Source organism: Taudactylus pleione, unplaced genomic scaffold (assembly GCF_031769625.1).
Source record: "Taudactylus pleione unplaced genomic scaffold, aTauple2 ptg000218l, whole genome shotgun sequence".
Taxonomy (NCBI): Eukaryota; Metazoa; Chordata; class Amphibia; order Anura; family Myobatrachidae; genus Taudactylus; species Taudactylus pleione.
The window spans coordinates 4,694,945-4,711,215 of record NW_028284620.1 but is presented as its reverse complement, the minus strand read 5'-3'; the positions used below and the strand labels follow the sequence as shown (position 1 = coordinate 4,711,215).

Genomic DNA, 16,271 nt, shown 5'->3' with positions numbered 1-16,271 from the left:
AACTTGCTGTTCTGTGATGTGATTTCTTCCATTCCTGAACTCCTAAAGCCCCTCCCTGATCCAACACACAGATGAGCAGAGACTGAGAGACTGGGCACAGTCTTTGCTAGGACAACGAACGGAGCACGGGGGAAAATGTAACTTGGATAACTGTTATCTTTCCCCTCTCTCCTAAAGCTTAGCAGAAGCCTATGTGTCTCCCATGTGCTGTGTTGCAGAGGAGATGGAAGCAAGGAGAGGCAGCACAGATCAGCTTATGCAACCAGTTCTGCTGGGAACTCTGATTTATGCAGGGCAGGCTGTAGGAAAGAATATGCTACTCAGATTTCCACAGGACTGTCTGTGCACATAATACAGATAGTAACTGAAAGGCAACCGAAGCTGATGCAGGTTGAGGAACACGAACTCTATATGGTCAAAATGTAAACTAGACAGTTGTTATGCTTGTTTTTGGAAAAAAAAACATTTATTTCATAAATAAAAAGAATAATAATAATAATAATAATAATAATAATAATAATAATAATAATAATAATAATAATAATACTAAAAACAACACTACTACTACTACTAATAATAATAATAATTATTATTTTTTATTATTATTATTATTAATAATAATAATAATAATAATAATAATCTAAAATAATATTATAATAATAAGAATACAATAAAACTAATTTTATTAAAAAGAAATGTGTGGACATGGTGCCTTTAAGCAAGAACGGGTACCTGACTTCCCCGGAACAGCTGCCAAGTTGCAGAAATGCATGTAGCTGCAAACTACTGTAATATGGACGTGCAAATGGATGGTCTGCACTAGGACCCAGTAGGAATGGGAAAGGAAGCATTTCTTTTGACAGAGAAGAGAAATCCCTTCAGTGCTGGCCCAGAGAAGAGAGTAGTGTAGTCAGTCACCTGCTGGTGAAGGACAGTAAAGCAGCAAAAGCGAGAAGAGGAAAATCTATTTCTTTGGAAGACCCACCTTGCATTCCCTGCTCTCTTTCTCTCCTCTCTCTCTCTCTTGGCATAATCTACAAGAAGAGAAGACCCCCATTCCTGGAGACCTCATTATTGCTGCAATTTGTGCAGGAGGAGGGATGCCTCCAAGTGTCAGCTCTTAGGGATCTCTGCCAGGGGCTGTAGCGGAGCTGTGCTTTCAGTGAAATTGATCAGCAGTAATGTTGAACACACACAAGATGCTGATTGTGCCGGGAGAGCAAGCATGACCGCGGAATGGTCTCATCACATCTCCTGCTCTCTACTTTAAAAACATTTGTGTGCGTTTTGCCGCATGATGCTTTGCAATGAAGCAGCTTCTTTCTCTCTCTCCTTAGGATGCAGTAAGTCTCTGATTTGTAGCTTATTGCAGAAAGGATATAAATAGTCACACCGTGCAGCAGACTATTCCGGTGCTACTGCAGGGGGTCTGTCTGCCAGGGATCACCTGTCGCTTACCAGCCTCTGCCAGTGCATTGAATTGTTTTTATATTACATATATGCACATCTATAGTGCTGGTTCCATGATAATGAGACAGAGGACAGCAGCCAGGCTCTGCAGGAAAAGGCTGACTTTCACAGTCTAAATTTGGGCAACTTTGCTGCTGCTGCATGGACCAAGTCACCGGGCAGGGCACACAGAAGAAACAGGTAGGAGTTTTAATGGTAACCAGACGGTGGCATGTAGTTAAGTTATAGTCAATAGAAGTGTACTGGAAATTGTGGGGGCATCATCTGTTTAACTTCCATCCATGCATGCTATCAGCATCTCCTTTCCATGCCATATTGGCTGCTACATAAAGTTCTATGCAGTGCATCAAGTTAAGAAAAGGAAACATAATAATAATAATAATAATAATAATAATAATAATAATAATAATAATAATAATATTTATTATTATTATTATTATTATTATTATTATTAAACAGTGTGCAATGAAAACCCTAAATCTGTATACTGGCAGCCATACAAAGTACCAGTGAAGCAGAGGATGTCAGCAGGCAGGCTGCTGTGTCTAGCCCAGATTACATTGCACTTGGAACATATTTATAACAGCCCCTTGTGATATAGCCACACTGATAACCGATAACCTCCTATCTAACAGCACATTTACTGCAGATAATAGTACTGGAAGCACCTTGCAAGAAATCCATTGAATCACAATGTTGTTTATTTTCTTTTTTTATATGCCCTGGCTAGTGAGTTCCATTGCTATTCCATCTGTGACATAATCTGCTACATGGAATATTAACTGATAATCAAATTGTATATATTTCCATGTATGTACCCCTTAAGGATATAAATGGATCTCCCCTCTTATTTTTAGTGATTACTCAAAAACTTCACCAAGCTACACAATAAAGGCAGATGGAGGCTTCTAATAAATACTTCTATTCAGGGGGCTGTCACGTCCGTGACATGCAGGGTGACATTAATGAATATGGGAAATGAGTCATTTAACCTTTTTATCCAATAAAAGTTCTATTTTAGATGTCAGAAAGCTGGTGCCCTCACTACTTATCCCACATGCTTCTAAGACACTGTTAAAATAGTGCTGCTTATGGTCATCTTATAGATCATACATATCACATGTGACAGCTGCTACAGTTTATAAGCGATGACAAGTTTAGTGCAAGCACTGAAAGGATTAGATGGTGTATGTGCTGTGCAGTGCTCAACTGCAGGGGAGACCATTATATCATTCAGCTTTGGCTCTTGGCACATTTTTATCATGTTGAATACTGTCAATGTGTTTACAGTTACACATGAACTAGCTGTTATTGTGGGCAATTAGTGTTTACACAACTAATCTGTCAATAGACCATCAATGTGACAAATGAAATACGTTTGCCTTGAGGGTTGCAGACTCCCCTAACTTTTATCTGTGCTCCAAGATGAAATATTTGATAGTTAAAAAAATACTCAGTGTTATGTATAATATGTATACAACATGGCATGTCCTTCGTTCATGATATCCTAATTAAGGTATACTATTCTGTTCATATACCACACAAATCCAAGCCATGCGCTTACAGATGTTTTATTGCGGACAGTTACTTTTGAACTTCAGTATAGTCTGTATTACCATTATTCTGTCATCGTTCTTTAGGCTTCAGTATATTTTAAACCTCTGGGTCTTAAACAGATGACTACTTGTACTAGACTTAAATGATTCTGGATGATATATTTTTGTGTATGATGGCTATAATGAAAACTTCCACATGACTCCATCAACAATGTCTTAAAATACATCAATATTGCTAAGTATATATAGAATTAATGAGTAAAATACACAATGTCGCTTTTCCATGTCTGCCAAAAGTTACAGCAAATAGCATTGATAGCTTTTGAATGCAGATTTGACTGATATGTTTTGTATGCTATTGTCATTTTTTTTTTAGTATAGAAAATATGTAGAAATGTGTCTATAGGATTGTTTTAATTAAACCAGTCAAAGCAAATTATCCACCAATGGTTGGTATTATGTTTGTTTCCACCCTTAATGTGTGCTCCCTATTTCCCTGATCACACAACAATAAATGTATGTGATGTGAGTATAACAATTTCTTTGTGATTAATCGTATTTGTATACTATCTCAATAAAGCATACAGTATGTGTAAATTATAGGACATACTGAGTGGCTGTATTACCATGATTATACATAACTGAGCATAAAAGCAATTGCATGTGTCCAAAATTGCAATCTTAATATGGAATACTGTTTAAAATATGTGCTAGAGCTGAATAACTGTGTTCTTTTTGCATGTTTGAGTGATTTGTGGAACTCTCCAATACAGTATGTATATATAAGGTTTATCATATATAGTGCGATAGCAGTTACCTATGTACAGTAGAATATGAATATTATGGTGATTATCTTTATGTATATATTATATGCCTCATTATGGGACATGGAGTAGTAATGTATATATATTGCCAAAAGAGAAAGTCAAATTTTATCAATCATGTAATTGGTGGGTGGGCGGAGGGCGGATGCCGATGTTACCACATCCTATACACACCCTTTTATGGAATGATACAATCGAATGATCACATTACTGTACAGTATTTTACATGATTTAAATAATTGTAGGAAATACCTGTATGGTTTTAGAATATGGCAGTACCCATTATCAAATGTAAACTAACATTACTGTTCCACTGGCTCATATCTTTAGGAACAATGGTATTCCTGTAGTATGCATGTACTAGAATGAATTCATTAAAGTGAATAAGTAGATTTGACATCACCATTAGTTGTGCCAGCATTCCCTATAATTAAAAATACTGAATAAGAAATAAGTTATGACTATATAGTGACCACTGGTAGTTTGTCACACTTTAGTGTTTTGACAAATGGTATACTGTACATAAATAATTTAAAATTAAACCTGCATGTCTGAACATGGGTGTACTCATTTTAATATATATTTTTGGCAATGCTTAATGAACTGTGATACATGATAGTGTACTGTCAGTGCGTCATACTGCAAGCATTTGTCAAGGTGTTAAACCATCATTGCTTTATTACTTTTTTCAGTGCAAAATTATTATTTATGGCTGTAAATAAGATAATGTTTGTACATTCTCAAGAGTCCTTTCCCCAGTGGACATTAGTCTAATTCCCTAACCATGGATGCACCATTTTGGTTTTATACGAATTATCGGGATATTTTTGGACTGTGGGAAGAGACTGGATTACTTGTAAGAATCCACGAAAACAGAGAATATACAAACACCATATACATAACAGCTAGTCACAATGGAACCCATGGTCCTACAGTTGCAATTTAGCAATGCTAACTACTGTGAGCCAATGCACCACTAACATTTGGTCAATAGATGTGGTAACTCAATAAATAAATGTAAAACGTATAAACAAATTGAAAATTGTTAATACATTTTTACACCATTTTTGTGTTAGACCTGTTTTATCAGAATGTTACTTTTTACAATTATGGCTTGTGAAAGGGAGTATACAGGTTGAGTCTCCCATATCCAAATATTCCGAAATACGGAATATTCCGAAATACGGAATATTTTTAGCATGACTGAAATAGTGAAACCTTTGATTTTTGATGGTTCAATGTACACATTTTGTTTAAGGCACAAAATTATTAAAAATAAAGTATAAAATTACCTATAGGCTGTGTGTATAAGGTGTATATGACATATAAATTAATTTCATGTATCTACACAAACTTTGTTTGAGCCACAAAATTATTGAAAATATTGTATAAAATAACCTTCAGGATTTGTATATAAGGTGTATATGAACCATAAATGCATTCTGTGTTTAGATTTGGGCCCTATTCCTAAGACATTTCAAAATGGTATGCAATTATTCCAAAATACGGAATATTCCGATATCCAAAATCCCTTTGGTCCCAAGCACTTTGGATATGGGAGACTCAACCTGTATAGGTTTCAATAACACTACACTACAATGAAAATGTTTCCGATGTGAAAATAGTTACTTCTAATTGATTTCAGCATGCAAAGAATGAATATGACATTTAAAACTCTCATTTAGCTCTGAGTTCCGAGATATAGCCCATTTATGACGATGTAGGGGTATTCCTAGTGAAGTGGGCAGAATGGAGAGAATCTTACCAGCAATCTGCGTTCCGCACAGAGGGGGCGGGGCCTAATGACCCAATTAAACAAATCAGTTATTTGTCCTCTCCCCTATTCAAATATATGCGATTCACGGGATTACCCACACAAGATAACTGTGGTGCACTGAGTGACAAGCATAGTGAGCGATTCCACCAAGACATTTCAGCAATGGAACAAAGATATCAGGGCAGGTGACTCACTACTGTTGGACAGTGACAAGAGATGCCCCAGAAGAGGAGTACAAGCGACAAGCAAAGAGAAAGCACCCCCATGAATAGGCCATTATATTAGATAGTACTTTCGTATGCTTTATATTTGTTTCGTATGCTGTATGTTTGTTTCGTTTTGTGTTTTTATTTGTGATTGATTGAATTAAAACAACTGTTATTTATTTTCTATCAAGAAATATCAGATTATTTTAAAATAGCTTTTCACTATGACTATATTACTAATGTACATACAGTATAGTGCAAGTAGTGTAGCTCAAAAAATAGAGCTGGTAAAAACATTCTGAAATCATTTTAGTTTTTCTTTACCTCAAATTAGTAATGTATGACTATTTTTAGAACGGAAACAAATTAAAAGTATTAATTTGTTGTACAGTGTAATCAGTGTGTACAAGAAATCATCAAGATGCCTAATGAATCGCCTGTGTCTAGTACTATTTTTAATCAACATTTTAGACCTGCAGTTTCACTTGTGTTTAAAATTGTGTTGTGCAAATGTGTAGTGGGATTCAATGGCCTCAAAGTTATATAAAAACAAAAAGAAAAAACTAAACAGGAAATTTTGTTTTGGACAATTGTGCACAAAGCTAAATTACCGACCTAATGTTATGGAATTTTATGAATGGTGCCATCAAATAATTCTTGGGTGGAGGAAGATTATATAAGATCTGGGTGCAACTTTAATAGGAACATTTCCTTTTATTTTTGCTTTTATTGAATAGTATTGTTCTGTTAGTAATTTTAGCTTGTTTCTGTTTTTTCCAAAGTAGTCTATTGCTATGATATTTATTGTTGTTGTTGTTACTGAAGGAATATTTGATCTAGCAACAGACACATATATTTGAATTTTACAGAAATGGATCAAATTTAAACAGTGTTTTGATGATCTGGTTTTTGGGTGCTTGATGGGAAAGAGGTTTAAGGGGAGATGCATTTGCAGCATTTATTTAGTAGTTATTTGGGATAAAATGCAAAGCTCCTGCCAGTGGTGTCTCTAGGGGGGTGCGGGCCACACACCAGGTGTCACCATCCGAGGGAGTGACACCAAAATAGCAGAGATGCTCTGCTATTTTGATGCCACTCCCTTAGACTGTGTCGCAAAGCAGCGGTGATAGCGGTGATGGATGATGCTTGTATGTGCGCGTCATCCACACTTTGGGGTTTATTTACTAAAGTGCAGGTTTTTAGAAATGGAGATGTTGCCCATAGCAACCAATCAGATTCTGCTTAACAGTTATCTAGCACCTTCTACAAGATAATAGCTAGAATCTGATTGTTTGCTAGGGGCAATATCTCCACATCTAAAAACACGCACTTTAGTAAATATATCCCTTTGTTGGGAGACACTGGGAGCTGCTTAACTGCTCCGTGAGTGCTGGGCAAGCCCCCAGAATGATGAGAATGTGGGTGTGACACACAGTCACTCACCCAAATCTCATTCATCAGAGGTGTGGCTTCATGGGCAAGAGGCCATACCCCTTTTGTGAGCAAGTGCGACAAAGGCACAAACTTAGAAAATGGAGCTGAGGAGGTGGAAGAGTGAGTAGGCACACTGGGTGACATCAACCCCAGTGATGCCACTGGCTCGAGCACAGAAAAGATTCGAAATCCAATTCCAAATACAACAGAAAAAAGGTTGATTTTAAGAATAAATTAATTTGTCCTATGGACACCCCAGAATTAACAATCAGGGGACAGCATTGGCACTTGAACATCAAATAAATAGACCTCTCCATGGGTAAATATTGCAGGAGTTTCCTGATGAAGGCTACTGCGGTAACAGTCATCGCCAGCAGACAATAGTCCTAAAACCTTTGAATACTCCCATTTTCATAAGTTATTTTGGTTATGTGCCTTTGATAAATTGACCCCTATGTATGCAACAGATCACACATATCCATAGTGTTCAATACTGGCTGGGATACCCGTCATTGCCCAGGTTGAAGAATGGACCTTGAAATACATCTGCAGCCTTCATTTTTTATATTGTCCTTGCCTATAACCCCATTCCATTGATCCTGAAGAGGACCCCACTGTTTGCATCCATGAAAAGGACCTATCTATCCATATAGAGTATTTATACATTGTTACCTCAGCACTAAGTTATAGACAGTATTGTTTGTTTTTCCATTAGGAGTCAGAATGAAAAGGCTGTTGGAAGCCTCCACTCTAACAGTTTGGAATGGGGTATATCAGGAGTAGAGTGACTTACAGGACAGAAATCAGTATAGCTTCCCAAATCACTGTGGTTTCAGAAATCTTTGCAGACCAACAGTGGAGACCATGGCATGTGAAAATGTGCTTGGAGGACATTAGTAACTGTCAGTGCAGGTGCAGTATGACAGTTGATCCTCTGACTTACTGCTCTTCCGTTGGAGCTCTGCCTGCCCCCCACTGATACATATCAGACTGTGCCTTCAGATCAGTGCAGTTTTAGGCACTGAAAGACATTCTGAGCAAACTTGCTTAAACCCAAATTTCAAATGAGAGACTCCACGTCCTACTTGGTGGGCACCATTTAGACCTCCATAGCTCTGACAAACTTCAAACATAGCCAAAAATCTAGTACTGGTCAACATACACCATCATGCAAAATTTGGTGGAGCTAGGTACAAACCTCTGGCCATGCATAAAGGACAAACAGACAGACAGACACACACACACACACACACTTTCTCACTCATATTGATTACTTCAAACAGTAAATTTGTTCACACCAATTAGCCACAAAGACCCAAAATATTAATCACACAATTAAAAAATGCATTGTTGTACTGGAGGTAATCAAGACAAATTTAAAGTGCTCTGCTCATGCAACATTCCATAGCGGTGTGTCAAGTACCTTGAAAGTTCATCCCCCCCCCGCCTCTTCTCTAAAATCATATTTGAACAGTAACAAGCACCAGAGGCTTGTGCAGACATATACCTTCCAATTTCCCACAAGTTGGGTCAAATGTGCTGAGTCTCAGGATTAAGGCCGGCTACACACTTGGCCGTTTGCCGTATCGGCATGACAAATTGTGCATATCGGCTAGTGTGTAAACACTATTGCTGCACGGCGAACCGGAAGATATTGCATGCGATTAGGTGCCGATTGTGTAGTGTGTACGGCCAACTGATATGTCAGTCCAATTTGCCCAATTGTTATGTCATATGTTGCCAGTGATCGTTCTAGTGTGTACGGGAGCAGGGGTAAATCATATACAATCAAACAATACAATATATTGTTCGTCGTATGAGATATTGGACAGTATGTACGCTCAATATCGTATACTCTGGCCTCAAGGCACATTGGATGTAAAATCAGTCCAATTACAAGTCGTTAAAGTGTGTACCCACCCTTAGGGATAGTCTCTTGAAATAAGATAGTTTCTGTCTAAATCAGGACAGCTGAGAGGTATTAATAAATGCTGTGTATTTAATACTGAAACTACATTAAATGCTTAGATTACAGATTATGATAATAATTTCTTGAACAATGTTAACAGTAAATAAACAGTAAACATAACTGCAGCCATTCTTCCGCAGAAACACAGGAGGTCCAGTAGTGTGCTAGGGATAGGTAAACAATATCCTCCCCCAGGAGAAATATACAATTCGCAGTGTCAGTTACAATTATACTATTATTGTTCTCTGTGTGAGTGAATGTGTATTTGCTAAAGAACAATGAATACACAAATACTTGAATTATGTGAAATGGCATATATGAAACAAATGTAGTAAAGGATCTTGGACTACTGTACTCCCTGGAATCTTGGAAAGTTTTATCTATCATTGAACCAAAAAAAGAAAAAAACACTTTGTCAGTATGACCCTACTTCTACAGAATTTAGGGCAATTGGAAATCTATTTTACCAGATATATTGACTGATGAAACTAAGGGTTTATAATGCAAAGTTGAAAACTACAACTCTAACTACAAATTCTGTAATTTATCTGGAATGGTAAAAGCTATGAGAATAATTTAGTAGCTTCCCTAAACGGTGGACTTAAATTCTGTCTTCTTACAGATGAGTATACAATCTTGAGTAAAAGCTAAGGAAAGGAGTGACTGAAAGGGGGAGACTTGGGAAAGGTGGTGCAGGTGGAGAGAAGGAGAAGCAATCTAAGGTGGTATTGGGGGTTGATGAGGAGGGATGTTTTGATAATAAGGCAAAAGGGAGAATTGTTGATAATACAGCTATGAACATAAGAATATAGGTATCTCAATTACAGTAGTGTTACATACTGTATAGGGAGAAGGCTATTAATGGAACATACGATAATACAAATGGCTGTAATGAATTAATAAAATAAATGTATACTATTACTAAGATGTATACTATTACTAAGATGTAATACAGTAAAGATAATAATAAGATAACTTTAGATAAATAAATAATTGTGTCTATAGTGATCCATATGTAAACGCATTTCCATACCAATGTGATTTGCTTTAAAGAATTAATGAAAGTTGAAAAAAAGCTCTGTATTTATAAGCTTGGGCCACTTTGGTACCCGAATGCTGCATTGCCATTAGTTAGCAGTAGTTATGTTGGTTATATAAGTGATTGGAGTATGCTTGTGCACCTTGGTCTAGTTGTTACATGCATCTCCTATGTGAGTTAATGGGGGAAGGCAATTGTGGATCAGTAGCGTGTATAGTATGCTGCTTAGTAAATGGTTGTGGTCATGCACAAATCCCTGTTAGCAGGTGAGTTGGTGTGAAGTTTACCTTACAGAGATTTCTACATCTCTACTTTCTGTCACAAAACTCATGCACTTGATCAATTATCAGAACTGTTCTTAGCGAGACCTTTACCTATAGTAACACCCCGAATCCCATGGAATGCTAATTGTTCGTCAGTACTTGGTTGTGCCAAGAACTTAGACTGAAAGTAGTGATCATTTATCAAGTGTAGTTTCAATTTAGTCAAGAGACAATACATGGTTAGTGATTAACCAGCTGCTACAACACTACAGCACCAGATGACCACAGCAGGATGTGGTTCCAAAGATAGCCAGCAGTGGAGGGCAGCAAAGACCAAGGCACAGCGGTAGCTATATAATCAAGATGTGATGGATGCAACAGGTGGGTAATGAAGATAGATCATTTAAGCAGTAAGACTAAAGCACAATAGGATTACACAATCAGATGTCAGTCCAGGCAGCAATAAATTAGCAGAGATGAGGTCACAGGCAATAGCAGATCCAAGTAGCATTCAAGTAGCAGAGTCATGGTTAAGAAAAAAACAGTGGATAGTCTGAGCAGCAAACAAGTAGCAAAATAAGGGTACATAGGCATCGGTCAGGAGTGAGGTACAACAGAAGACATGAGGAGCATGAGAAACCTAGCCAGATTTTTTTTGCATCATTGAGACCTATTTAGAGTTGTCCACAAGGCAAAAGCTGTGGTTCCCTCCCCTTCACTCACCTGTGACAGATGCACCAGAGATACGACTGGAGATGTTTCTTTAGTGTGAGTATACAAAATGCTAAACTTTGCAGTACACAATGCATTCACTTTATTCATCTAGTGTAGACAATAAGTACCCAAAGGATCTTGGAGCACCTGAAATGTCAAGCAAACAAGATACAAATATAACTTTTTGTTTCATTTCCCTTCCCCAACAGACTATGAAGCGTACTTTTTTTTCTGTAAAACTAGTATTCATTGCAGTGTAGTTGGACTTATAAAACACATTTGTGATGGCAGCATTTGCATCAATGGGTGTGTTTTAGTCACTTTCCTACAAGCAGCTCTGTGTCTGTCATCATCATCATCAACAGTTCACAACTTACACCATGGTTTCAGTACCCCAAGACAGGCCCCTCCAGGCATTTTGGTTGTAATTTGTAAATCACGTCCACACCATGTCCTTACTGTACTTTGGTCATGTCTATATACTCCCTTGCCACATCTACATGTCCAGTCCAACCCTTGCCCAGCCCCCTAGACATAGAAGGCAGCAAGTTGGAAAAGTCACATATGTGCAGAAAAAAAACAGTTTCTTTTACTTTCAGCTCTGAATAAGACCCTGTATGAGACCAGCCCCAAGATGAATAGAGAATATATCAAAGCATGTGACTGCAAGTGTCTAGAACTCATGGCTAACATAATCCTGCAACTTATCCTGAATAACCACAGCCAGTCTTCGGTCCTTCATCTAGCACATTTTACTGGTGTGCTTTACCACTCTGGGCCAATAAAGATTTAGCGGCTGATTGCAGACACATTGCAGAAGGTGATTTGTATGTAAATTAAAATGCATGACTCAGAGAGCGAGCGGAGAGAGAAGGGCTAGTGTCAGGAGACAGGAGGTTACTTGACACCTTTGTTAGACCAGTATTTTGTAGCTTTCAGGCACAATCTCCACACGTGCATACAGTAAACTAAATAAATGTGAATATTCTGTTTAGTCAGTCAGTGGTTAATGTCAAGAATTTGAAAATACTGAAACATTGGAAATGTATATACAGACAGAGCAAGCAATCTTCTTAACAAATTGCATCAACATGCATACTTACATTTTATATCTCAAAATTAATTTCTGAATACATTACCCACCACCAAAAGATTTCTGAACTTAATAATTGTCAAAAATGTAAATTTTACAATTGCAGATATGTCACCAAGCCTTTCCTTGCAGAATATAAAGCACTGAAATGAGCCACATCCGTTTTCTCAGTCTTTCTGAGGAATGTGTAATCGGGAATCTGGTATGGTTTATGAGGCTCATAACTAGCCTAAAATATTTATGGAAATAATATGAAAAATGGGAAGTGACTTATAATTAGTTTCTAGTGACATTTATCTTAAGAATAGATGGAGGGCAGAATCTCCCAGCAGAAATAATATTAGACTTGCAAAAAGGCAACCAAATGGATCTCCAGCAAACGTTTCCATAGAATATGTTAGCCATTCTAAGATCGATTACCTGCCAGACCGTTATGGAACTATCCATTATTAAGTCTGGCTCTATTATTTTCTTTTATGTATTCTAATTCGATGTTTGCCATATTTATGGACGGGCAAAGCTGCAGTCGAGCATATAGATTAATATGAAATGTATTTCTTACATCACAATGAAGATAGCTGTGTTAGAATGTAAAACCGCAATATCATTGCTATTTATGATGTGCATTAGTGCATCTTGTGTTTCTTTGCGTTACTGCTGATTCCTCTTGAATAAATTACACTGTTGGAAAACCTATAATGATTATATTAAACACCAAATAGACAATTATTTTGATTGATGATTTAGGGTTCCCTTTTAAAAAAAAGAAAGCATTATTATCATATATTTAGGTTACTTCTTTAATGATTAAAATGTATGATATGCTTTAAGATATAATGCTTTCCAGATGCCAGTCATCGTCATCATCATGAACTAAATGGTGATGGTGATAATGACTGACATTTCTTATGTAGATTTACAAAAAATAATTACATAAACAATAATGATAAAAGAAAAGTTGTGCGATGCCATTGATATAGTGAATCTAGTTCAGTCAATGTAAATTACTTCATGCCACTTGAGATTTTTAGGTATACAGTAGACTTTAAGTACATAACTATATGCTGACTTTACTATATATTTTCTTCAGTTGGTAGAGGACTATGTAATTTGTATAATTTGGAGTATTACTTCTGGAATATGTTTGCTATTTATGCTGTCTGATGGTAAGCCGGTCTTTTATTACCTTAATTTTATGGACATAAGTCCATTTTGTCCAGAAGCTAGAAATTTGCAATGTTTATTACCCCACCTATAAAAAAAATTCTACAATTATGCCATGCCATTTTAATTGTATCACTCCATTCTTTAATGATACATTTTATGATAGGAGTGAATATTTTGGATATGCATATATGGGCTTCCAAATTGTAGTCTTAGCCATTCAAGTGAAGAGATCTCAAACTGAATGTTATACTGTAGATTTTTTAGTAGGAGCTCATTTCTTGTGGATTAACAGATAGACAGTAAAAAGGTTGATAGTGTCTAGACAGACACTTGATGTTAGACAGTCATTAGGTCGACTGGGACAAAAGGTCGACAGGGACAAAAGTTAAACATACTAAAGGTCGACATGTAAGAAGGTCAACAGGTACAAATGGTCAACGTGGTCAAAAGGTCAACACATGATTTTTTTTCTAGCCCTAATCTTCACCCTAACCCTCACTCCTGATGCCTAACCCTAACCGTCAAGGTAGGTGTCTGACCCTAATTGTCAGGGTAGGTGTCGGACCCTAACCATCCCATCTAGTTCTTAACGCTAACCCTCCGGTAAGTGCCTAACCCTAATCCTCCCTGCTGGTGCTTAACCCTAACCATCGGGGTAAGTGCCTAACCCTAACCATCGGGGTAAGTGCCTAAACCTAACCCTCTGGAAAGTGCCTAACCCTAAAGAACAAAAAAAAAAAAACACGTGTCGACCAGGTTGGTGTCAACAATTTTGTGTCGACATTTGACCCTGTCGACCATTTGTACATATCAACCTTCTTACATGTCAACCTGTAGTAGGTTGGCCTTTTGTCCATGTCGACCTTTTGTCCCAGTCGACCTATTGATTGTCTAAGATCTGGTGTCTATCTAGACATTGTCAACCTTTTTACTGTCTAACTATAGTCCGGAACCCAAGCTCATTTAGTCACAGGGGTCACTGGCTGTGTATGGATTGTAGGTTTTCTGGTATATTAAAATGTAACCTTTATTAATTCATATTAAAATGACTTGTTCCATATCACATTGGATAAGGCCAATCCACAGTGAAATATATTGGTTAAAAGATAGAAAATAAACAATAGTGTCAGTGTTCAAGAAACTAAAGAGTGTTTTATAAAAAAAAACAAAGACCGAGGTGTCTGGTTTTTATGTCTATTTGTATCAAATATATTAATATAACTGCCCATTGATTATTTACTTTCCATGAAGGAGTCCAATGTTATAATGTACCAATAATTCTGTATTTGTTAGATTAATATGTTAGTTAGAGTAAACATATACATTTTTAGACCAATCCGTATTTATCACAGAGGATATAGTTATCCTAGTAGGGCCTAACTGTCATTAGGAGCTGATTAGTTGGTACTTTAATTCTCTTCCATTTATCTATCTCCAAGGTTTGATAAAACTCCCCCATAGTCTGTAAAATGACAGTTAGGAGTTGATTGGTTGATACTTTATCTCTCGCCACTTTATCTTTCTCCAAGGCTTACTACATCTCCCCATAGTGCGGTTTTATGGCTGATTTCATACCCGAAACAAATAACTTGCCTCCAAACCACAGGATTTATTATTCAGTGGTTTGGAGGTGTAAAATGCAAATTGGTGGTGATCTGCAACAGGCTTGAAAGGAAAAACTTGCTGTCAATATTTATTTATGGGCACAATTATTTAATTAATTTTTTATTGGGGACAGCTTAATAACAAATATAAAAAAAACACTTTTTATTAATTGACAGTATAATATTTAATAAATATTAAGGGTTCCACATTATTCTTAAATTAATTAATGGAGCAATAATAGTGTTTGTTAATTAGTGCTGTATTAATTGGCGTTGTTGGTATTTGTAGTGCCAGAACTGTGCAATATAATTGATGCCTCCCTCATTAATTATATGGCCCCAATTAAAGTAAAAAAATATTGCCTCCAATAAATACTTTAGTAGTAAAATTGACCCCCTAATGTTTATTAATTATTACAGTGTATCCGGAAAGTATTCACAGCGCTTCACTTTTTCCACATTTTATTATATTACAGTCTTATTCCAAAATGAAATAAATTCATTTTTTGTCCTTAAAATTCTACACACAATACCCCCATAATGACAACATATAAAAAGTTTTTTTTGAGATTTTTGCAAATTTAATTAAAAAAAACTATATTGTCAGTGAAATTAAATTAGTGTATGTTTTTATTATTAACTTGCTATCAATAAAACATGTATTAATTGTGTCCCATAAATATGTTTATTACATTTTTGGTGCCCTTAATTATTAGTTATAACTTAATATATATGGTCAATGTACTTTTTAAGTTCTGACTGGACAGATAGCCCAATCTTGCCAGCCAAGAGCACATCTTTTTCTGATGATTTTTTCCCCAAACAGATTTGTTAGTAATTTATGAAACCATAGCTTAAAAAATCTGCCAATTTGTATTTAGAACAATAAGAAGGCAATTTGCAATGAGTTGTTTTTGAAAATAACACATTTCTAGTGATGGTTGCTTCAATAAATATAGTGGCTTGTAGCTCACCCATAAACACAGAATAATGTTGATTTGTGATTATGGGGTATATTCATCATCACTTAATTTCTACAAAAGTAGGTGAAAATTAAGATTTTTACCTATTTTTGTAGAAATTAAGTGTCTGGGTAATTCATCATTCATGTAACGCAGGAGATATCACTGATAACTCCTGAATACAATTGTCCCC

The 16,271-nt window shown here is 36.4% G+C and overlaps 1 protein-coding gene across 2 annotated transcripts in view; it reads left to right on the top strand.

Moving 5' to 3' along the window:
- The first annotated feature begins 931 nt into the window (after positions 1-931).
- Positions 932-16,271, top strand: part of SGCZ (sarcoglycan zeta) — a 1,038,602-nt gene continuing 1,023,262 nt past the window's right edge. For both annotated transcript variants that reach the window (XM_088478800.1, XM_088478799.1), the window contains exon 1: positions 932-1,650. The gene's annotated coding sequence lies outside the window, so the exon portion shown is untranslated. The remainder of the gene's footprint in view (positions 1,651-16,271) is intronic.